This window comes from Eleutherodactylus coqui, chromosome 4, assembly GCF_035609145.1.
Source record: "Eleutherodactylus coqui strain aEleCoq1 chromosome 4, aEleCoq1.hap1, whole genome shotgun sequence".
NCBI lineage: Eukaryota > Metazoa > Chordata > Amphibia > Anura > Eleutherodactylidae > Eleutherodactylus > Eleutherodactylus coqui.
The window spans coordinates 190,211,881-190,237,300 of NC_089840.1; positions in this window are offsets into that span (position 1 = coordinate 190,211,881).

Genomic DNA, 25,420 nt, shown 5'->3' on the forward strand with positions numbered 1-25,420 from the left:
ACTTTGCAATGGTTGGGCATCAGTCACGATAAACTCCTCTGGTGGGAGAGGAACCACTGCTGCCCAATCTGAGCAGGGGGCCGAGAACAGTTCCTGGGAGTCTGCCCGCTCCTCAGAATGTCTCATTTTCATGGAGTGAGGAGGCTGGGAGGAAGGAGGAGCAGCAGCCAGAGGATTCTGAGTTGCAGCAGTGGACGGCGCAGAACTGTGGGTGGACGATAGGTTGCTGGAAGCACTTTCTGCCATCCACGACAGGACCTGCTCACACTGCTCATTTTCTAATAAAGGTCTACCGCGTGGACCCATTAAATGTGCTATGAATGTGGGGACGCCAGAAACGTGCCTCTCTCCTAATCCCGCAGCAGTCGGCTGCGATACACCTGGATCAGGAGCTCGGCCTGTGCCCACACCCGGACTAGGGCCTCCGCGTCCTCGGCCGCGCCCACGTCCTCTAGGCCTACCCCTACCCCTCAGCATGCTGTATTACCAGTAATGCAGAAACAGAACGCTGTAATTAAATGTGCCGCTTATTGGCCTGTGGTTGGAGGCTGAGTTCGCTTACGGAACGCCAGGAAATAATTTGGCGCAAGCCTGCTGTAACACTTAGCTGGCTGCGTATGCTTTTGTAGAACTACTACACCCAGCACACACGGACCCAGAACACTGAGCACAGTGACAGGCAGGCCAAAGAGATTTTTTGCCCAATATTTTTTAGAAAAGGTCCACTGCGTATATTCAATCAATAATATATGTCTTCTGTCCCTGCCTCCACACTTCTGTCCCTGGAGTATTACTGCAGGGCGCAATGCTCTGCACGGCCGATATACCAAAAAAAAAAATGGGCAACACTGCAAAAAGCAGCCTCCACACTACTGCACACAGTTAGGTGTGGCCCTAAGAAGGACCGTTGGGGTTCTTGAAGCCTACAATAACTCCTAACACTCTCCCTACAGCAGCTCCAACACGATAGCACTTTCCCTCAGCTATGTCACAACGCATCTGTGGCGAGCCGCGGGAGGGGCCGATTTTTATACTCGGGTGACACCTGATCTCGCCAGCCACTCACTGCAGGGGGGTGGTATAGGGCTTGAACGTCGCAGGGGGAAGTTGTAATGCCTTCCCTGTCTTTCAATTGGCCAGAAAAGCGCGCTAACGTCTCAGAGATGAAAGTGAAAGTAACCCGAACATCGCGTGGTGCTCGTTACGAGTAACGAGCATCTCGAACACGCTAATACTCGAACGAGTATCAAGCTCGGACGAGTACGTTCGCTCATCTCTAGTCGCTACATTTTGCTGTAATGGGGTAATTAAACGTTTTTGCATCTTTCAACATTCCTGTCTGCTGCCGGTTACTACTACTTTTGTCAGGGCTAGCATTCCTGGACACCGCCAGGGGTGTTAATCCGATTGTCCAAAAACTCGCTTATAACTTACAGGAGAAGTGGATCACTCATGGTTCTCATTACAAACAGGTTCATAATGTACCATTCCCCCCCCTTTCAGGTGTTTGTAAGCTTTGTTGCTCAACAGGCAAGGATCAGAAACGATCCCAGTTTTGACTTTACATTGTCTTGTCCCACTACCCCTGGTGTCAAACCTCTTAAAACACCAGTAGCGGTCCACAAACTAATGTTGCCTCCACAGGTTCTCCTTACAGGTCGTTTAAGCCTCATCGAGAAGAGAACAAACATGAGGATCCTACCAAACAATGCCCCTTGAACAAGAAACCACATTCTTTGCTAAAATGCAGAGCCTTCAGAGAGAAGTCTTTAGAGAATCGCAAAGAATTCCTGAAAGAAAACAACATCTGCTTCAGGTGCTGCACTACAACATCGCACTTCGCCAGGAACTGTAAGGTCAGTTTGACATGCACTGAATGCGGTAGCACAGAGCACAACATGGCTCTTCACCCTGGACCACCCTCTCAGGTATCATCCCAAGCAGAGGAACAGGATGGAGAGCAGATAGACACAGCAATAGTCACTTCTCAGTGTACAGAGATCTGTAAAGGACTCGCAGGAGGGAAGTCATGCTCCAAAATCTGTCTTGTCAGGGTTTATCCTGTCGGCCACCGAGATAAGGCGATCAAGGTATACACAATCTCAGATGACCAAAGCAACAGGTCTTTAGCTAAATCCACCTTCTTCGACACCTTCAACATCGTAGGGCCTGGTTCTCCTTACTCCTTAAGGACGTGCGCAGGTACCGTTGAGACGGTGGGGAGCAAGGCAACTGGATACATGGTAGAGTCCATAGATGGTCAGACCTGCTTGCCCCTGCCAACCATACTGGAATGCAACCACATTCCTGACAACCGGTCTGAGATACCTACACCAGAGGTAGCAGCATACCACCCCCATCTCAGACGTATAGCTCACCTGATACCGAAACTTGACCCAAAAGCCCCAATAATCCTACTCCTTGAAAGAGACATACTACGAGTTCATAAGGCTAAGGGACAGATTAACGGTTCCCAGAATGCTCCATACGCCCAGAGACTCGACCTAGGATGGGTCATCATTGGAGACGTCTGTCTAGGAGGAGCACACAAGCCGACCTCAGTCAACAGCATGCTTACCAACACACTTGAAAGTGGACGTCCTTCCCTATTCCGGCCATGCCACAACAGTTTCCTGATAAGAGTTGCCACAAAGCACTCCCGTGCCTTGTCCCTTCGCAGATCTCTCCTGTGAAGACCACGCCTGCAACGGTGAGCAAGATCACTTAGGGTGCACAGTCTTTCACAGGACAAGAGAGGACAACAGGGTCACGCTATCCATAGAAGACAAGCTGTTCTTGGATATAATGGATCAAGAAATAGTAAAGGACAAGTCCAAAAGCTGGGTCGCACCTCTACCGTTCAAAACCCAGAGACGACGCCTACCTAACAACAAAGAACTTGTCTACAGCCGATTTATTTCCCTCAAACACAAACTCCAGAGAACACCAGAGACAAAGGAACATTTCTTTACCTTCATGGAAAGAATATTCCAGAACAACAACGCAGAAGTGGCACCCGTGCTCCAAGACTCCCAGGAGTGTTGGTACTTGCCCATATTCGGCGTTTATCACCCCAAAAAAACAGCACAGATAAGGGTAGTATTTGATTCGAGTGCCAGGTGTGAAGGTGTCTCGCTAAATGATGTCTTACTGTCCGGTCCAGACCTCAACAACAGACTTCTAGAGGTACTCCTCCGCTTCCTCAGGGATTCTGTAGCATTTATGGCCGACATACAACAAATGTTCCACTGCTTTCTCGTCAAGGAAGAACATAGAAACTACTTAAGGTTCTTCTGGTACCGCAACAATGACTCTAACGAGGACATCATAGAGTACCGAATGAGGGTGCACATCTTTGGAAACAGTCCTTCCCCTGCAGTTGCCATCTATGGTCTCAGACACTCAGCCCGAGAGGGTGAAGCAAAATACGGGTCTGATGTCAGGTCCTTTGTAGAAAGGGACTTCTATGTGGACGACTGCTTGAAGTCTACACCCACGAACGAGACCGCAATCAATCTCCTGAAAAGAGCTCAAGAAATGCTCGCTCAATCTAATCTGAGGTTGCACAAAATCGCCTCTAACAGCCGTGAGTTAATGAAGGCCTTCTCACCTCAAGATCATTCAAGCGATCTAAAGGACTTGGATCTTAGCACAGACTCCCTTCCCATGCAACGGAGCCTTGGTCTGCTCTGGGATTTAAAGGCGGACACATCCACCTTCCAGATCAGCAAGGAAGAAAAGCCTTTCACACGCAGAGGGGTCCTGTCTACCATAAACAGTTTATATGATCCTCTGGGATTCGTAACACCTGTTACCATCCAAGGAAAAATGATGCTAAGAGACTTTACCACAGAAACGTCTGATTGGGATGATCTGCTTCCCATGGAGAAAAAAGAAATGTGGACAGGTTGGAGAAAGTCTCTTGAAGCTTTGTCCAGTCTTCTCGTGGCACGTCCATATGCTTCCGTGCCTTCAACGGAAGTCAAGATACAAAGACTGTATATCTTCTGTGATGCATCAGTCAAGGCGATTGCTGCCATAGCATACCTAAAGACCATAGACGTCAAGGAACAATGCCATGTAGGGTTTGTTATGAGCAGAGCCAAACTGGCGCCACTCCGCGAGCACACTATACCCAGACTGGAACTATGCGCTGCTGTGCTTGCGGTAGAGTTGGCTGAACTTATAACGTCAGGAATGAATCTGGAAATCGAGGAAGTCGAATTTTACACAGACAGCAAGGTAGTCTTAGGATATATTCGCAACGAAACCAGACACTTTTACGTCTGTCAGCAATAGGGTGCTAAGGATCAGGAGGTCCACTTGTCCCAAGCAATGGCACTATGTTCCTACGCACCATAATCCGGCAGACCATGCAACTAGATCTGTAGCAGCAGGTGACCTTAAGGATACAACATGGTTTACAGGTCCTGCATTTCTGTACAGTTCAACGTCTTACAGCATTGGATCCGACTCATTTGAATTGGTAAACCCAGACACCGATGAAGAAATCCGACCTGAAGTATCTGCTCTATGCACAGTGACTTTGGAACATCAACTCAAATCCCATTGTTTCAACAGATTCTCCACTTGGATGTCGCTCGTTCGTGCTATAGCCTGTCTAAGCCATATAGCTCAGTCTTATAAGTCAACATTACCTGTGAGCCAAAGACCTTGCAAGGGTTGGCATCACTGCAAACACGCCTTTACCGCTACCAATCTGGACAGAGCCAAGGGAATAATAATTCGCACTATACAGCATGAATGTTATGCAAAAGAAATAGACTACCTCAGCAAAGGCCAAACAGTCTTCAAGGATAGCGCTTTGAAGAAGCTTGATCCCTCCATTGACCAAGATGGGTCCCTAAGAATAAGAGGTCGCCTACAAGCAGCCAAAGTGGAATTTAAGGAGAAACATCCTATGGTAATTCCCAGGCACCATCACGTCACAAATCTGCTCGTAGTCATCACCAACACATTCCTGAGCAAGGATGGGAAGGTACGCAAGTTCGAGGTTAAAGTGTGGAAGCCTGGGGAAGGCAAACTATTCCTCAGGCCAGTCGCGGAACTTGTTTTGTTGTTTTCACCGGAAAGACCCAATAGTGACGTCCGTTGACGTCAGACGGGGAGTGTTCTGCCCCACATAAACCGAAGCTACATAACATTCCATTCTAGGTGTTTAGTGGTTACAGCACCATCTAGCTGTGTTGCAAATGTATTACAACTTGTTTTTCTACTTTAAAGACTGATGTATTATGGGTAGTTTGCAAGGCATTGTGGGAAGAAGGAACTTTCAGCCAGAACTTCCAGTCAGAGAAAGACCTATCTTTGCTCTCTCCTCTTCAAAATCCACCATCTTTGTAAAAGCATATCTGGTAAGAAAACTACCCTTGTTTCTGAGACAGTATGTTATGCAGAGCTGTTCAGTAGCCAGTTGTATTGTTACTCAGGGAGTTATAACTGTTTAGTTAGCCATGCAGCACTATGTGTAGCAGCCATTTTACCATGCACCTCCATGTTACTGTTGTGTAATGTTTCCTATGCATCATACTTATGCAAATTATCTGTATTCTTATAGTTTTACCAATCAATCAATCCACGCATTATCACAAGCCTCAATCGCATCGAATGCACGCTTGTATGCTACGATCTGTTAGCCAATAAACCTGTCAGATTAAGAGGAACAGTTTGTTTATTTGGAAGACAGAAATGGTTAAGCTGAATGTCGGACTGCACACTGTGTGAACGTGTAAGAAGACAGAACAAGTTACATGCTCTGCCCATGATCACATGACAGTGACATCATCAAAGGTCATTCAGCCCCAGTTAGTGAGTTACATGCTCTGCCCCTGATCACTTGATGGTGACATCATCAAAGGTCCTGTAAGCACATGGCTTCTATCCAGCTAGGTGTTCATTAGTATTCCATAGCAACCAAGGCCGCATTGGTTTGTAGGGGATAGAATACTAACGAACACCTATAACAGCTTTGTGCTTACAGGACCTGTCATGATGCCCATGTTGTGTGATCAGTCACCTGTGTGGGAGCAGTCTTGGGTTACATGACCAGGGGTTGATCAGTGTGTGCAAGACTCTGCTTTTCATCCCTGTTGTATGAAGAATGCATGTAGCAGAGCTGTACATAATGTACATGTAGCAGAGCTGTGTGTGTGACGTGCATGTAGCAGAGCTATGTGGTGCATTGCGCCACCAGAAACACTGGTACTATATAATTTCCTAATAATTACTAGCTATGTTGCAAATAGCCAGTATTAAGTGTCCCCAAAAACATATATTTTTAGGCAGACCTATCACATTCCTTATTGTAAGTATTCTCTATTTACTGTTTTTCTACATGTTAAATGAGTGATATGATAAGTGTTAAAGAGTGTTTCTCTTTGCCCCAATGTTTTATTGCTTGCTAAAGATACAGAAAGTTAGTTTACCTTTAGAAAAGTGCCCCATTATGCCTGGCATATGTATCAAAAGGTCAGTGTCTATGTTGACCATATATATTACATATCCTTGTACTAAAACTTTTCTACTTCATCTGGGATACTATCAATGTATTGAGGAGAATAGCAGTAACATCAAAGATCCAATATATATATATATATATATAATCTGTGTTAGCATCTCTGTGCATGTCCGTGTCATCTATGATGCAGTGATCAACTGGAACATGCACGGATCACAGACTCAGTTTCTTTATGCTTGGATTGCTAATTTACATATTAATTACACAATTAATTGATCGTTGGCATAGTTGTGGAGGTGTTTACCATATTGACTTGCATGCTACAATTAAATACTTATCACCATTTTGTTGGCTCAATTTGAAGCTGATAGAAATCAGTATTTCTAAATTCTTCTCTTACAAAGTATTGGCTAAAACAGAACTGCAGATATAATATTCAAACAAAGGATTCCATTTCCCCAAGTGCAGTAGTGTTTGGAAAATTTGGAAACATTGAACTTCAGTTTCTTGTTACTTTTTTTGGATTATTTATAGAGTAATTCTAGATCTTTTTCCATGTTACAGACCCTACCCAGAAACATCAACCCCATTACATATGCTTGTGTCATTGTGAAACAGACAAACTTAAACTACCAAAACTTCTCTTATATCACTTACAAACATATTAAAAGGAAGGTAACCACTTGTAACTAGCCCCAGAATATACACCATTAACAAAAAGCAACATAAGAATAGACATAAGAAGAATGAATAACTATTGCACCCAGGAGAAAGCCACCAATCAAGACAAGAACTTAGTTGTAAATATTTCTTCTGTTGCTCTTACTAAACTTCAGTTGAAAGCTTTGCAGAAGGGAATGTCTTTTTGTCCAGCTACTTGAATTGACTGCTTTAGGATGGACATTGACTTGAATACACTTTATAGAAGGTTATGCCTGAAGGCATTTTCCTGACAGGTAAAAATAAAAATCAAGTTTACTGACACAGCTAACATAAGGGCGAGCACCCACTGGCGTTTTTTTACCTGCGTTTTGCGTTTTGCGTTTTTCCTGCACAGGCATAGAGATAACATGTGTTCCTGTCCACTGGCGTTTTTTTTGCGTTGCGTTTGCGTTTTTAACATAGGAACTGTCAGTTGCATATGTGTCCCTATTTTTCTCCTAATGCACCCATGAATGTCAATGGAAATTAACGGAAAACGCCGCGAAAACGCCGCGAAAAACGCCGCGGAAAAAACGCGGGAAACGCGGCGAAAACGCTGCATTTTTTCCCCGCGGAGAACGCAAACGCCAGTGGGTGCTCGCCCTAAGAATGTAATTTTTGTCTACACAAAAAAAATGTTTCCAACCACTGCAAACTAACTATGCTCATCTGTGGGCATCAAACTGCTTGGAGCCCACCAATCATGACCAGTGGAACTGGAGTCCAATGGGTCACTGAATAAATAAAGCAGTGTTCACACATGCATACCGCCATTCCATTAATTTTAATAGGACTAAGATGAGTTCGAGAATCCAGCTATCTTCAGCAGAACCCCTGCTTTCGTAATCAATGGGTGTCCCAGTGCATAGACCCCCACTGATCAAAGGATTCATTTTGTTATGGACAATAGCTTCATTAAATTGAACAGCCCTCTAATAAATGAGAAATTCAAGTGTAGCCAATCAAACTACCTTGTGTTATAGTTTATTAAAAATTAACAAGATTTAATTAACCCTGCCTGAAGACTGATAGTTTCATCGTCAACAACTTTTCTAGATTCTTTGAAAAGTGTTGTCATTAATGTAGCTTCTTATGTGGAAGTTATCTATGATTTCTATTGAAATTATGTGACATCAAATAGGGAACTAATATTATTCTGATTTCCTTTGATGTCTTCTCACTTTACACATCTGCTAGTATGTGTACTGCTAGTGTAGTGTAGGTGAAGCCCAGGCCAGATCAAGATGGGCACCAGGAAAACGAAAATGTACTCTACTGCTTGATTTCTTTCTCAGAAACAACTATTTTTTATTTAGGTAACCTAAACCTGAGAGCTGCCCCTGATTGGTCCCTGCGCTGAGCCAAGTAGAGGCAGCACTCACTCACCCATTCATGAATTCATGAATGGGTAAGTGAGAGCTGCCTCTGATTGGTGAGGCTGTGACCAAACAGAGGCAGCTCATTCAGCAGGTGGGGATTTTAAATCCCCGGCTGCTGAATACTACTCAGAGCAGTTCAGGAGAACTGCCGGCCGGCCGTGCTGAACTCCGTCTGCCGGGACCTGGTGAGTATATATATATATTTTTGTTTTTACACATTTCTGGATGAATTTCCGGAAAGGGCTTATATTTTTAAGCCCTTCCCGAAAATTCATCGTGCGATCGCCAGCAGCCCATTGCTTTCAATGGAGCCGGCTGCATTGCCGGCTCCATTGAATTCAATGGGCAAAGATCATTCTTCTCTGCCACAGCTGTTACAGCTGTGGCAGAGGAGAATGATTTGTCTACTATATGTTCTCAATGGGGTTGGCGCTGCTGCCGCCGGGCCCCATTGAGCGCATATAGAGAAGAGAACAGGAATCGCAGATCACAGATAGGTGCGGTCTGCGATTTCTGTTCTATAATTTATCGGACAAGTGCATAAAAAGCTCTCATGTGTCCGATACCATTGCAAAGCAATGGTTTTATAAAATCAACCGACGCATGCGCATGCGCAAATTGCGCGAAAAAACGCCCGTCTGACTAAGGCCTTAGGGTGACTACCCACTACAGTTTTTTTTTTCGCTGTGAAATTCGCAGCGTTTTTTTTTTTTTCCTGCAGGGGTCAGGCTGATTTCAACTGGCGTATTTTAACTTCATTTTTGGTCAGTGTTTTGTGGAATGTAATGTAGAGCTCATGTAATTCTATGTATCTATTTATATGGTCATATTTTTCAAAGCTGTGTTTTAAAAAACACAACATGACCTATTTTTTTAAATCTTTTTTTGTCTCTGTATTTGCATTTACTAATTTTATTTTTTATTGGGAAAATGCAGATCAGCATTTGTCCTGTAGAAAATAAAACCAATGACAATAAATGTGGAGACAAATATAAATTAAAGAGGAAATACTGATGACATACGATGCAATGTCTTCTGTAACATCATCTGTACTATGGACCCACCTAATTGACAGGTATTAGAGGATCTTGACGCCACCATGAACAAGTGGTGGAGTCAAGATTGGCAGGGGGGTGACGCCCCCTGTAGCTGATTGGCTGAAAATGTGGGTTTGCCTCAGGTCCTGCCAGCCCACAATTCTGATCCTGCTGCTGGAATGCAGTGCTCCCGGCACCTGCGTGCATTCCTGGCCCAAACAGCTTTCCACGGCTTAAGGAATCTCCGTAGCCTGTCGCCATCAGCCCGCCCTGCACATCTGTAGGCTCCCGACCCCTGCTCCAGCCGTGCATCATTGGCTCCCTGGCCATTCTGCCAGCTCAAAATGCATTCCCTGATTGGCCGCGCTCCCTTGCCTGCCGGCGGCCGCTGCATTCGGCCATTCTACCATCTCTAACCCTTTCTCCCACGGGCTGCGGTCTGTTGCCTCCTGGCAGCCGCTGCAGGCAGCCATTGTGGATGCTGATACCCCTTCCCTGACGGGCATGCAGAAGCCACCCACCCCGATCTGTGTTGAAGCGCACAGCGGGGTCGGGATGATGGTGGGCACAGGGGGGTGAATCGGCTTCGGCGGCCACGCCCTGAAGGGGCCCTGCCCCCACCTCTAGAGCTGTATTCTCGGTGGCCAGCAGGCAGGACAGTGCACTGGCTGTGCATTTGCACCACGGACTGCTCAATGTATTTTCCAGCACATTGTAGTGACCTTCCAGGAACTAGTGTGGCTGGATGCTGTGAGGGTGTGACCACCCTGTCAATCTTAACTCCACCAGGACTTCCTGGTGGTGTCAAGATACACTAATACCTAATTGACATTCTACTTATCTGAAACTGGCCTATCGCTAGAAAACTGGCCTATCCTATGCCAGGACAAACTAATATGGGAATTACTACCAACCTTCCCAAGGTTTAAAGAACATAATTACAACAACAGCAAATAAAAGGTAAATAATATCGTAATTTTTTGGACACCACAGTATTCACCCCTTGTGGTAGAAATAAAATCTATTGAGGTCTAAAATGTAAAATAAGGCACTGAGTGAAGCATATCATCAATTTGGCTGGAAATGTTTTTGTTCAATATCTAAGACATAACTTGTAATACAGAAGGTGTTATATACTTTTTTATAATGTTCGTATAGCGAGAGATGTATAGGATAAACAAAACATCCTCTATACAAAAGATTAATAGACCATCTGAGAAATATCACCATCGACTTTGAAGGTCACCCATTGTTAAAATTTATGGGCATAGAGAAAGTTATCCCTAGTCAGCGTCGGGGAAACTGTATTAAAAGAATGTCAAGAACAGAGACAAAATGGATCTTCAATCTAGATACGCTTGCACCAAAGGGACTACACAGCCAAATAGAAATATTTACATTTAAACATAGTTTTGAATTAAAAAATGCTGTTTTGTTTAGTATTTTTCTAGAGAGAAGTATGTCTCTACTATAGTTAACTTTTTATGGCGTTGGATATTTTTTTAAAGATAATTATACTATGCTTTGTTAATGTTTAACTATTGTATCCTACACTAGATTGTCAGTAAAAGCCAGTTTTATGTATGCCAGAGAAGCGGGAAAAATGGAGTATAGAAAATAATAAAGACAGAAAATGATGATTGTGATAGACATGTATGAGGATAGTATATATGTGTATAGTTTTGTTACCCACAAGGTTAACTTGGTCTTACCTGGTAAGTTCTTTGCATTGGCCAAGATGTTTTATGGCACGAAAAGAGCTCCATGAAGGGTACACTCTTCCTTGGAGAAGGTGTCATATCTGTTACCTAAAGCTGCTCAAACTTGTTTCAGCGGAATCTTATGAAGACCGGACCAACTTCAAAGAAGAAGACAGACAGAGAGGCCTTTGTTTGTCAAAAAATGAACATCCCCCGTTTTAGTAGTAAAGAATACAGGACAATGTACTCTTTAATATTCATTATATTTATCCCTTATTACCTCATTGTCCAATCCTCAAGGATTTGTTTATTGAAAACTTTGACAAGTGCGGACCTTTTGGCTCTGACCCTAATTCTTCATTGTTAATACTTTGATTGCTGAAGAGCAATGTGTGTATGCAGGTCTTTTGGACTTTTCCAGGGTGGTGGTACTGAGAGTTTTTAGCGTATGGCCTGCATTAAGGTGTGATCTCTGCTCAATTGGCAGCTTGAGTGGAAGGTGTATGCTGATTGAGTGGCTAAAATAAATTAACCCCTAATGGTTTAATCCAAGTCAAATGTTGTGAAGGTGTGTACATAACAATGAGGTTAAAGGGATTGTTTAGTTATGCCACTTGTCCTCAGAAGAAAAATTGCATCTCTAGAGCTAAAGAGAAGAGGGCAGGGCCATGGATGGGGCAGATGGTAGGGACTAGAGATGAGCGAGCACCAAAATGCTCGGGTGCTCGTTACTCGAGACAAACTTTTCGCGATGCTAGAGGGTTCGTTTCGAATAACGAACCCCATTGAAGTCAATGGGCGACCCGAGCATTTTTGTATATCGCCGATGCTCGCTAAGGTTTTCGTTTGTGAAAATCGGGGCAATACAAGAAAGTGATGGGAACGACACAGTAACGGATAGGGCAGGCGAGGGGCTACATGTTGGGCTGCATCTCAAGTTCCCAGGTCCCACTATTAAGCCACAATAGTGGCAAGAGTGGCCCCCCCCCTCCCAACAACTTTGACTTCTGAAAAGCCCTCATTAGCAATGCATACCTTAGCTAAGCACCACACTACCTCCAACAAAGCACAATCACTGCCTGCATGACACTCCGCTGCCACTTCTCCTGGGTTACATGCTGTCCAACCCCCCCCCCCCCCACGACCCAGTGTCCACAGCGCACACCAAACTGTCCCTGCCCAGCCTTCAGCTGCCCTCATGCCACGCCACCCTCATGTCTATTTATAAGTGCGTCTGCCAGAGGAAAAGCAGGCACACACTGCAGAGGGTTTGCACGGCTAGGCAGCGACCCTCTTTAAAAGGGGCGATAGTCCACAATGCTGTACAGAAGCAATGAGAAATGCAATCCTGTGCCACCTCCATCTGGAGCTGCACACGTGGGCATAGCAATGGGGAACCTATGTGCCACACACTATTCATTCTGTCAAGGTGTCTGCATGCCCCAGTCAGACCGCGTTTTTTTATAAATAGTCACAGGCAGGTACAACTCCGCAATGGGAATTCCGTGTGCACCCACAGCATGGGTGCCTCCCTGGAACCCACCGGCAGTAGATAAATATATCCCATTGCATTGCCCATCACAGCTGAGGTAATAAATTCATGTTTAATGCAGGTGGGCTTCGGCCCACACTGCATGCCCCAGTCAGACTGGGGTTCTTTAGAAGTGGACACATGTAGTTACAACTCCCTGTGGACCCACAGCATGGGTGGGTGCCAGGAAGCCACCGGCGGTAGATAAATATATCCCATTGCATTGCCCATCACAGCTGAGGTAATAAATTCATGTTTAATGCAGGTGGGCTTCGGCCCACACTGCATGCCCCAGTCAGACTGGGGTTCTTTAGAAGTGGACACATGTAGTTACAACTCCCTGTGGACCGACAGCATGGGTGGGTGGCAGGAAGCCACCGGCGGTAGATAAATATATCCCATTGCATTGCCCATCACAGTTGAGGTAATAAATTCATGTTTAATGCAGGTGGGCTTCGGCCCACACTGCATGCCCCAGTCAGACTGGGGTTCTTTAGAAGTGGACACATGTAGTTACAACTCCCTGTGGACCCACAGCATGGGTGGGTGCCAGGAAGCCACCGGCGGTACATAAATATATCCCATTGCATTGCCCATCACAGCTGAGGTAATAAATTCATGTTTAATGCAGGTGGGCTTCGGCCCACACTGCATGCCCCAGTCAGACTGGGGTTCTTTAGAAGTGGACACATGTAGTTACAACTCCCTGTGGACCCACAGCATGGGTGGCTCCCTGGAACCCACCGGCGGTACATAAATATATCCCATTGCAGTGCCCAACACAGCTGATGTTACGTGAGCTGTAATGCAGGTGGGCAAAAAATTAATTTGATTACACTGTAGGCGAGGGCCCCCAAAAATGGGGGAACCAACAGTACTAATGTACCTGAGAAAAATTGCCCATGCCCAACCAAGAGGGCAGGTGAAACCCATTAATCGCTTTCGTTAATGTGTGGCTTAATTGGAAACTAGGCCTGGAGGCAGCCCAGTAAAAATTAAAATTGGTTGAGGTGAAAGTTTCAACGCTTTAATGAGCATTGAAACGTATAAAAATTGTTTACAAAAATTATATGACTGAGCCTTGTGGGCCTAAGAAAAATTGCCCGTTCGGCGTGATTATGTGAGGTTTCAGGAGGAGGAGCAGGCGGAGGAGGAGGAATATTATACACAGATAGATGAAGCAAAAAGGTCCCCGTTTTGGATGGTGATAGAGAACGATGCTTCCATCCGCGGGTGCAGCCTACGTATTGTTTAGGTATCGCTGCTGTCCGCTGGTGGAGAAGAGAAGTTTGGGGAAATCCAGGCTTTGTTCATCTTGATGAGTGTAAGCCCGACGGCACTGTCGGTTGACAGGTGGGTACGCTTATCCGTGATGATTCCCCCAGCCACACTAAACACACTCTCTGACAAGACGCTAGCCGCAGGACAAGCAAGCACCTCCAGGGCATACAGCGCGAGTTCAGGCCACGTGTCCAGCTTCGACACCCAGTAGTTGTAGGGGGCAGAGGCGTCACCGAGGATGGTCGTGCGATCGGCTATGTACTCCCTCACCATCCTTTTACAGTGCTCCTGCCAACTCAGCCTTGACTGGGGACCGGTGCCACAGTCTTGCTGGGGAGCCATAAAGCTGTCAAAGGCCTTAGAGAGTGTTCCCCTGCCTGCGCTGTACATGCTGCCTGATCTCTGCGCCTCCCCTGCTACCTGGGCCACGGAAATGCGCCTTCGGCCACTAGCGCTGTCGGATGGGAAGTTTACCATCAGTTTGTCCACCAGCGCCCTGTGGTATAGCATCATTCTCGAACCCCTTTCCTCTTCGGGAATGAGAGTGGAAAGGCTCTCCTTATACCGTGGGTCGAGCAGTGTATACACCCAGTAATCCGTAGTGGCCAGAATGCGTGTAACGCGAGGGTCACGAGAAAGGCATCCTAACATGAAGTCAGCCATGTGTGCCAGGGTACCTGTACGCAACACATGACTGTCCTCACTCGGAAGATCACTTTCAGGATCCTCCTCCTCTTCCTCCTCCTTCTCCTCCTCCTCCTCTGACCATACACGCTGAAAGGATGACAGGCAAGCTGCATCTGTACCCTCAGCAGTGGGCCAAGCTGTCTCTTCCCCCTCCTCCTCATGCTCCTCCCCCTCCTCCTCCTCTGGCCATACACGCTGAAAGGATGACAGGCAAGCAGCATCTGTCCCCTCAGCAGTGGGCCAAGCTGTCTCTTCCCCCTCCTCCTCATGCTCCTCCCCCTCCTCCTCAACTCGCTGAGATATAGACATGAGGTTGCTCTGACTATCCAGCGACATACTGTCTTCCCCCGCCTCCGTTTCCGATTCCAAAGCGTCTGCCTTTATGCTTTGCAGAGAACTTCTCAAGAGGCATAGCAGAGGAATGGTGACGCTAATGATTGCAGCATCCCCACTCACCATCTGGGTAGACTCCTCAAAGTTTCCAAGGACCTGGCAGATGTCTGCCAACCAGGCCCACTCTTCTGTAAATAATTGAGGAGGCTGACTCCCACTACGCTGCCCATGTTGGAGTTGGTATTCCACAATAGCTCTACGCTGCTCATAGAGCCTGGCCAACATGTGGAGCGTAGAGTTCCACTGTGTGGGCACGTCGCACAGCAATCAATGCAGTGGCAGATGAAACCGATGTTGCAGTGTCCGCAGGGTGGCAGCGTGCGTGTGGGACTTGCGGAAATGTGCGCAGAGCTGGCGCACCTTTCCAAGCAGGTATGACAAGTGTGGGTAGCTTTTCAGAAAGCGCTGAACCACCAAATTAAAGACATGGGCCAGGCATGGCACGTGCGTGAGTCTGCCGAGCTGCAGAGCCGCCACCAGGTTACGGCCGTTGTCACACACGACCATGCCCGGTTGGAGGCTCAGCGGCGCAAGCCAGCGGTCGATCTGCTCTGCAGACCCTGCAGCAGTTCGTGGGCCGTCTGACTCTTCTCTCCTAAGCTGAGTAGTTTCAGCACGGCCTGCTGACGCTTGCCCACCGCTGAGATATAGTGGCCCTGCCCGCCTGTGCTTGTCCACGTGTCGGTTGTTAAGTGGACCTTGACAGTAACCGCGTTGGTGAGGGCGCGTACAATGTTGCGGGAGACGTGGTCGTGCAGGGCTGGGACGGCACATCGGGAAAAGTAGTGGCGACTGGGAACCGAGTAGCGCGGGGCCGCCGACGCCATCATGCTTTTGAAAGCCTCCATTTCCACAAGCCTATACGGCAGCATCTCCAGGCTGATCAATTTGGCAATGTGCACGTTTAACGCTTGAGCGTGCTGGTGCGTGGCGGCGTGCTCGCGCTCAAACAGTGGCGCCAGCGATGTCTGGACGCTGCGCTGAAAGACATTGCTGGATGGGGCCGAGGACAGCGGAGGTGAGGGTGTGGGTGCAGGCCAGGAGACGGTAGTGCCTGTGCCCTGAGAGGGGCGTTGGATGTCAGTGGCAGGTTGGGGCACAGGGGGAGAGGCAGTGGTGCAAACCGGAGGCGGTGAACGGCCTTCGTCCCACCTTGTGGGGTGCTTGGCCATCATATGCCTGTGCATGCTGGTGGTGGTGCCTCCCCAGCTGATCTTGGCGCGACAAAGGTTGCACACCACTGTTCGTCGGTCGTCAGGCGTCTCTGTGAAAAACTGCCACACTGTAGAGCACCTTGACTTCTGCAGTGTGGCTTGGCGCGAGGGGGCGCTTTGGGAAACAGTTGGTGGATTATTCGGTCTGGCCCTGCCTCTACCCCTGGCCACCGCACTGGCTCGGCCTGTGCCCAAACCCTGACTTGGGCCTCCGCGTCCTCGCCCGCGTCCACGTCCTCTAGGCCTACCCCTACCCCTCAGCATGCTGTATTACCAGTAATGCAGAAACAGAACGCTGTAATTAAATGTGCCGCTTATTGGCCTGTGGTTGGAGGCTGACTTCGCTTACGGAACGCCAGGAAATAATTTTGCGCAAGCCTGCTGTAACACTTAGCTGGCTGCGTATGATTGTGTAGAACTACTACACCCAGCACACACAGACCCAGAACACTGAGCACAGTGACAGGCAGGCCAAATAGATTTTTTGCCCAATATTTTTTAGAAAAGGCCCACTGCCTATATTCAATCAATAATATGTCTTCTGTCCCTGCCTCCACACTTTTGTCCCTAGGGTATGTCACAGAACTGCAGAGTGTTGCACTGTTAACTGCAACACAGCGGTGATTTCAGAGCCCAGACAGAGCCAGGAAATAATTTTGCGCAAGCCTGCTGTAACACTTAGCTGGCTGCGTATGATTTTGTTGTAGAACTCCTACACCCAGCACACACAGACCCAGAACACTGAGCACAGTGACAGGCAGGCCAAATAGATTTTTTGCCCAATATTTTTTAGAAAAGGCCCACTGCCTATATTCAATCAATAATATGTCTTCTGTCCCTGCCTCCACACTTCTGTCCCTGGACTATGTCACAGAACTGCAGAGTGTTGCACTGTTAACTGCAACACAGCGGTGATTTCAGAGCCCAGACAGAGCCAGGAAATAATTTGGCGCAAGCCTGCTGTAACACTTAGCTGGCTGCGTATGATTTTGTTGTAGAACTACTACACCCAGCAGAGACCCAGAACACTGAGCACAGTGACAAGCAGGCCAAATAGATTTTTTGCCCAATATTTTTTAGAAAAGGCCCACTGCCTATATTCAATCAATAATATGTCTTCTGTCCCTGCCTCCACACTTCTGTCCCTGGACTATGTCACAGAACTGCAGAGTGTTGCACTGTTAACTGCAACACAGCGGTGATTTCAGAGCCCAGACAGAGCCAGGAAATAATTTGGCGCAAGCCTGCTGTAACACTTAGCTGGCTGCATATGATTTTGTTGTAGAACTCCTACACCCAGCACACACAGACCCAGAACACTAAGCACAGTGACAGGCAGGCCAAATAGATTTTTTGCCCAATATTTTTTAGAAAAGGCCCACTGCCTATATTCAATCAATAATATGTCTTCTGTCCCTGCCTCCACACTTCTGTCCCTGGAGTATTACTGCAGGGCGCAATGCTCTGCACGGCCAATATACCAAAAAAAAAAAAAATGTGCAACACTGCAAAAAGCAGCCTCCACAGTACTGCACACGGTTAGATGTGGCCCTAAGAAGGACCGTTGGGGTTCTTGAAGCCTATAATAACTCCTAACACTCTCCCTATAGCAGCAGCGCCAGCAGCAGCACTTTCCCTCAGCTATGTCAGAACGCATCTGTGGCGAGCCGCGGGAGGGGCCGATTTTTATACTCGGGTGACACCTGATCTCGCCAGCCACTCACTGCAGGGGGGTGGTATAGGGCTTGAACGTCACAGGGGGAAGTTGTAATGCCTTCCCTGTCAGAGAAAACCTCCGATCTCTGCTGTTAACCCTTTACATGCTGCAGTCTATGTGACTGCAGCATGTAAAGGGCTGTCACTGCAGCATGTAAAGGGCTGTCACCATCGGACCCCCGGAATGTGATCAGGGGGTCTTGATGGGTCCCTATGGAAGTCCCCTAAAGGGACAAAAAAATAAATAAATTTTTTTTTTAAAAAGTTAAAAAATTATAAAAACACTTGTCTCCCTTTACTTTGTAAAAAATCAAAAATACAATCACACATGTGGTATCCATGCGTCGTAATGACCCAGAGAAGGAAGTTAATACATTATTTAACCCCTTAATGACATGGCCCCTTTTTTTCTTTTTTCCCCATTTCTTTTTTTCCTCCCCCCCTGTTTAAAAAATCACAACTTGTCCCGCAAAAAACAAGCCCTTATATGGCCATGTCAATGGAAAAATGAAAACGTTATGGCTCTTGAGACGCAACTGCAAAATTAGTTGAAATTCAATGATTAGACCATTTTAAAAAACCAGCCCTGGTGGGCACGACAGAGTGGTAGGAAACCCGCCACTCAAGGGTTTAAACTTGTTGGAAATAAAACAAGTTGGCTATGGGGCAGCTCTCAGCTGTCCCTGCGCTGAGCCAATCAGAGGCAGCCCTCACTCACCCATTCATGAATTCATGAATGGGTGTGAGTGAGGGATGCCTCTGATTGGTCAGGCTGTGACCAATCAGAGGCATCTCATTCAGCAGGCGGGGATTTTAAATCCCCGGCTGCTGAATACTACTCACAGCTGTTCAGAGCAGTTCAGGAGAACTGCAGCCTGCCGCGCTGAACTCCGTCTGCAGGGACCAGGTAAGTATATATATATATTTTTTATTTTTACACATTTCTGGATGATTTGCAGGGAAGGGCTTATATATTTAACCCCTTCCCCACAATTCATCCGGCGATCGCCGGCAGCCCATTGCTTTCAATGGAGTCGGCTGTATTGCCGGCTCCATTGAATTCAATGGGCTAACATCGTTCTGCCGGGACCAGGTAAGTATATATATATTTTTTATTTTTACACATTTCTGGATGAATTGTAGGGAAGGGCTTATATATTTAAGCCCTTCCCGACAATTCATCCCGCGTACGCCGGCAGCCCATTGCTTTCAATAGAGCCGGCTATATTGCCGGCTCCATTGAATTCAATGGGCTAACATCTTTACGCTGACAGTGTGTGTGTGTGGGGGGGGGGGTCTCACTCTTTCCGCTATTGTGGCTTAATAGTGGGACCTGGGAACTTGAGATGCAGCCCAAAATGTAGCTCCTCGCCTGCCCTATTCGTTTCTGTGTCGTTTCCATCACTTTCTTGTGTTTTGCAGATTTTCACAAATGAAAACCTTAGCGAGCATCGGCGATATACAAAAATGCTCGAGTCACCCATTGACTTCAATGGGGTTCGTTACTCGAAACGAACTCTCGAGCATCACTGAAAGTTCGACTCGAGTAACGAGCACCCGAGCATTTTGGTGCTCGCTCATCTCTAGTATTGAAGCAATCAAAAATGGTGAATCCCACCCCCATGTTTGTTCTGCTTTTCTCTGTAGCATTGTGAGCATAAGTTTAGTAAGAACAGATTTCAGTGGGAGTAACATACCGTTCTTCCTACTCATGAATAATAAGATGCGCAGCATTGTTCTCATGTGAATTGTGTCATATTATGATAATGCTAAAACATGTAAAGAAAGTAAAAGGATAAAATGAAAAATGACAAGGTTGAAAGAAGTCAAGTGATCATAGCTAAAATGTCACCTCCTAATTTATCAACTGAAGAAGCCTGTCTATCTAGTACTTGGAAAGTATAAATACAAGTGGCAGTTTGATCGACATATGTCCCTGGGGAAGGAAACCACAACATTCTCTGAAATGTGTCGGATTGATTGGTATACCAGCACAGACATCATAGCTTGTTACTAATGTTGGCACTTGGTGAGATTACTACTTCACATCCACCAGTCAGGCTGATCTCATATGAATGCATGTTCTGGACTTCCCGATTCTTGCTGTTAGGTATCAAAAAGCCACAATATGTTTTAATTTAGGATTTAAAGAATCAAAATGCCAGCATATCAGGTCTGATTTATTCCAGATTTATCATTATAGTAAGCACATTAATCATTTGTGGCTGTCCACTTATAGTATTACACGTATTATTTAATTTGTAGTATGTTAATTATTAGCATCCTAGGTGAAAAAAAAAGTTTTCCCTTGGCAGAATAAGATTAATCACATCAATTACTTTTTTTATCAACAATAAAAATGGTGATTTATGCAAGATACCGCACTGCATGGGACTAGGAACCCTGGAGCTTAACTAGGAGCAGTTGTGCAGGCAACTGATTGTAACAATGATCTCCTGCAAATGTTTCTACCCCACTCGCCTTATCTCCACCTAACCCCAGCACATGTAGTTAATCTCATATTGCTGTGGGCATTTTATGGTGTCTCAACAGGAAAGCTCAGGGGATATTTTTTGAAGTCATATAATACTTTGGTTCTTTGGTTTTATGGTTATAAAAAAGATGTTTCCACAGAGTAGGCTCTCCCAGCCCAGCCCAAGGTTTCTTTTCATTTGCAAATATTAAAATAAATACACAAAATAAAAGAAAATGTAAAATAAATTGTTCACTTTTGGAACTGTACATTCAATTGCTCAATATAGAACCAAATAGCGCAAACACAACAGCACTTGTGCGTGCCTTATTAAATAAGGGAGGCTGCATTCGGTGTATGTTGCAAGCTCCCAAAAGGAGTCTGTATCTGTGACCTCTATAAAGTCCAGCAAGAAATGATGTGTTGGGACCGCCAAGCAGGGTACACAAATACATCAATGCACAGAATTAAAGGAATTTCATCTTTATTTAAGCCATATGGGCTTGATGCCAACGTTTTGGTTGTCACCGCAGCTTTTGTCAAGTGACAAAGTGTACTGTATTGCAATAGAGTACTGTATATACTCGACTATAAGCCTAGTTTTTCAGCACATTTCTTTGTGCTGAAAAAACCCACCTCGGCTTATACTCGGGTTAGGGAAGGCTTTAAAAAAAACCTCCATACTCACCTCCCAGCTGGCATCTGTGTCTCCGGTGGCTGTGCAGCAGGCTGCTTGAATTCTCTCAGCTGTCATCCCCTGACGTCCTCTTTGCTCGGCTTTGTCATCCCCCGCTGTCAGCGCTGTGTAAGTAGGAGCTGTGATTGGATCGAGCGTCAGCCAATCACAACCGGTGCTTGATCTTTCACAGCCAATCAAGCTGCTTTAGAATTCTCCCTGCTGTCATCTCCCTGCTCGGCTTTCAAATCCCCTGCCGTCAGTGCTGTGTAAGTAAGCACTGTGATTTAATCGAGCACCAACTGTGATTGCCTGGCGCTCACTCCAATCACAGCGCTTACTTACACAGCACTTACTTGACAAAGACTCTTGTAGTCGAAACGTCGTGTTTTTCTGTCTGGGAGGAAAGAAATAAAGAAACTTCATTGCTTTGCACCTTGATCTGCTGTTTCCACTACTTCATCAACATTTGTACTAAAGAGCGGCTTGGCTTGGATCCCAAACACAGTGGGCGTGCAGGATACCTGTTCAAACCATATGGTACTCATATTGTGCTGCTGACAACTTTTTTGCCTTTGGATACTTACACAGCACTGACAGAGCCAAGCAGAGAGGACGACGGGGGATGACAGCGGGGAGAATTCAAGCAGCTTGTCGCACAGACACAGACGCCGGCTGGGAGGTGAGTATGGAGGTTTTTTTTTTTTTACCTAGAATATATTCGAGTATAGCTCGGCTTATACTTGTGTCAATACGTTTTCCCAGTTTTTTGTGGTGAAACTTATTGTCTCGGCTTATACTCAGGTCGGCTAATACTCGAGTATATACGGTAATTTAATGTTTATTTTTGGATTACTTTTTTCCTTTGAACCATTGGACTAATTCTTCAATTGATATGCAGCAAGTACTCTGCTTTCTTCTTACATTCTGAGACAGCAGTTTTATTTTCTTTATTTGTTTCCATTAGCTTGTTCTTTATTAGCTGTTTTAAAAGTGTGCACATATTGATATGTAAAATGGATTATAAGTACTGCTGGGAACTAGGATTTGTGTATAAGCATATAGTAAGGATCTATATTGCACTATATTATTCAGTTAATATCACTTTACAAGAAAATGTTGCATGGATACAATATTGATATATCATACCTGTTAAGAATATTTTTTTCAGGTTTAAGACTAATAAGTGTTAATAAAATCCAAGGGCCAAAAAAGATTGATTTTCTGCTCAAGGCAAAAAAAATGACAAAATAAAAGATGATCATCCCGATGCACTCTGCAGTTTAACCCCATTGCTTTCCAATATATTAAGTAACAATGTCTTCATATCAGCACAATTTGTGGGGCTAATATAGCAGTACAATGCCAAAGCAACTCCATTCCTAAACCATGTAATTAAGTGCCATCCAAAGTGATTCCATGTCAACCAGACTGTTCCATCAGTGCCAGTCACTGTGCTCCAATTAGCACTAACCACAATAATGATTCCTCTCTGCTGTTCATGTTCCTAACTGCAGGAACTTAAATGTAAAGCCCAAATAGACAAGTCCACAGCATACTCACTTGTATAATGTCCCTTGCATGGTTCAACCCCTTAAAGACCAGGGTGTTTTAGGGATTTTACCCATGTGTTGATTTTACGGCCCTATTTTTTTTTTTTCAGCTACCAAAACTATTTTTGTTGTGTTTATTTTTCCCTATTTTTTAAATATATTTTTTCACTTAATTTTTAACCATTTTTTATTAAGGGTATAAAGCTAAAAAATATATATTTTTAAATTTATAGCTGTTTATCTTTAAAATTAGTATATGTCCACTAAAATAAAGGGCAGTAATGGGCTCCTCATTTTGTTTTGGACGTTTTGCTATATAATTTGTATAGTCTTGAATTACAGGATTCATATGGCAACAGTTTAGGTTGGTGTCTACAGTGGGTTATTTTTTATATATATATATAGATATCTTTGTTTTATTCTGTGATTTTTTTAAACTTATTTTTGTAACTATTTTGACATCATATAAGACCTCTGGGGGATATTTAGATTCTCTTTTTTTATATCACACTTTTACACTATAAGGCCTTAGTCAGACGGGCGTTTTTAGCCGCGATTTGCGCATGCGCATGCGTCCGGCGATTTTATAAAACCATTGCTTTGCAATGGTATCGGACACATGAGCGCTTTTTATGCGCTCGTCCGATAAATTACAGAACAAAAAATCGCAGATCGCACCTATTTGCGATCTGCGATTCCTGTTCTCTTCTCTATATGCGCTCAATGGGGCCGGCGGCAGCAGCGCCGACCCCATTGAGAACATATAGAAGACAAATCATTCTTCTCTGCCACAGCTGTAACAGCTGTGACAGAGAAGAACGATGTTTGCCCATTGAATTCAATGGAGCCGGCAATACAGCCGCTCCATTGAAAGCAATGGGCTGCCGGCGTGCGTGGTGTTAATTGTCGGGAAGGGCTTAAATATATAAGCCCTTCCCTGCAATTCATCCTAAAATGTGTTAAAATAAAAAAAAAATTGTATACTCACCTTTCCGCTGCAGCCGGAGTCCAGCCGCGGCCGCTGTCAGTTCTCCTGAACTGCTTCTCGGCACTATTTAGCCGGCGGGGCTTTAAAATCCCCGCCTGCTGAATGATCTGCCTCTGATTGGTCACAGCCCTGACCAATCAGAGGCCGGTTTCACTCACACACCAATTCATGAATTCATGAATGGGTGAGTGACTGCTGCCTCTCAGCGCTGAGCCAATCAGGGGCAGGTCTGACTCACATCCATTCATGAATTCATGAATGGGTGTGAGTGAGACATGCCTCTGATTGGCTCAGCGCTGAGCCAATCAGGGGGCAGGTCTGACTCACACCCCCTTCACACCCACTACAGGACGGCCGCGCGGAACTCCGGCTGCCGGGAGAAGGTGAGTATACATATATTTTTTATTTTTACACATTTTAGGATGAATTGCAGGGAAAGGCTTATATATTTAAGCCCTTGCCGACAATTCATCCCGGGCTCGCCCGCAGCGCATTGCTTTAAATGGAGCCGGCTCTATTGCCGTCTCCATTGAATGCAATGCGCTGGACAGCTCCAGCCCGTTTCTAATGAAACGCGGCTAGGAGCAGATTTTCGGGTGATTTGCGGGCGACTTGCGCGCACCGGTCACGCGATTTGCGGATGCGCATCCGTCATGCGATCCGCAAATCGCGCGAAAAAACGCCTGTCTGACTAAGGCCTAACTGGGCATCAATATCAATAGGCCTGGCATCCATAGGAGCCCCACTTGCAGGAAAAAATGTCTACTGACAGTAGTTACTATCAGAGCTGATCTGGGTCTGCTAGCACCCTGCAGCTTTGCTGTGGCAGGGGGCACCCAATGTTCAAATGAACGCTGGTTCAAAGAGCAGAAGCAGCATGTCTGATTTCTCTATTCACTGCATAGTACTCACTAAGTACTATATAGCTGGCAAAAGTCATTAAAATCGCTTCTTCCTTTTCCTTGGCTGTGACTAACAGTTGAGGACCCGACCTGCTGCTGCTATATTGCAGGAACTTTAATCCCACATCGTATTTTTACTATCTGCCAGGATTAAAGCCCAGGACCAAGCGCCATGAATTTACGGTACTTGGTCCTTATCCAGTTAAATGCATATGTAGTGACACAGTGACCAGGAATCCCTCATAGAAACTTGATTACCAGAATATGGAGAAAGTGGCAGCAATCATCAATATGGAGTTCAAATGTCCTATATTTATCCAGCATAAATATAACACATGACATTTCAACCAACATAGGGGCCTTTTTTCTTTGTTAAACATGGGTAGATGTCATTTTCTACTTATTTCATCAGAAGTTAATATATCAGCAGACACTCCATGATTCCTCCTGTTCCTGCACTGAACTTGTTGGTCAGTATAGACAAGAGAAAACAGATCACATGTCCTGGCCCTGATCACTTTAACTATGTTTTTCACTGGACCAATACGGGAAAAAAAAGTCTTTATTTTATATATTCAATGTAGCATTATAATTGAAGGAGTAACAAAATGGAATCAAAACAAATTAACAAACAGTGATACAAAAGGTGATTTTTTCCCCTCCATATGAGCTTACAATCTAAATCGAAAAGAGGAGAAAAATAATAAGTA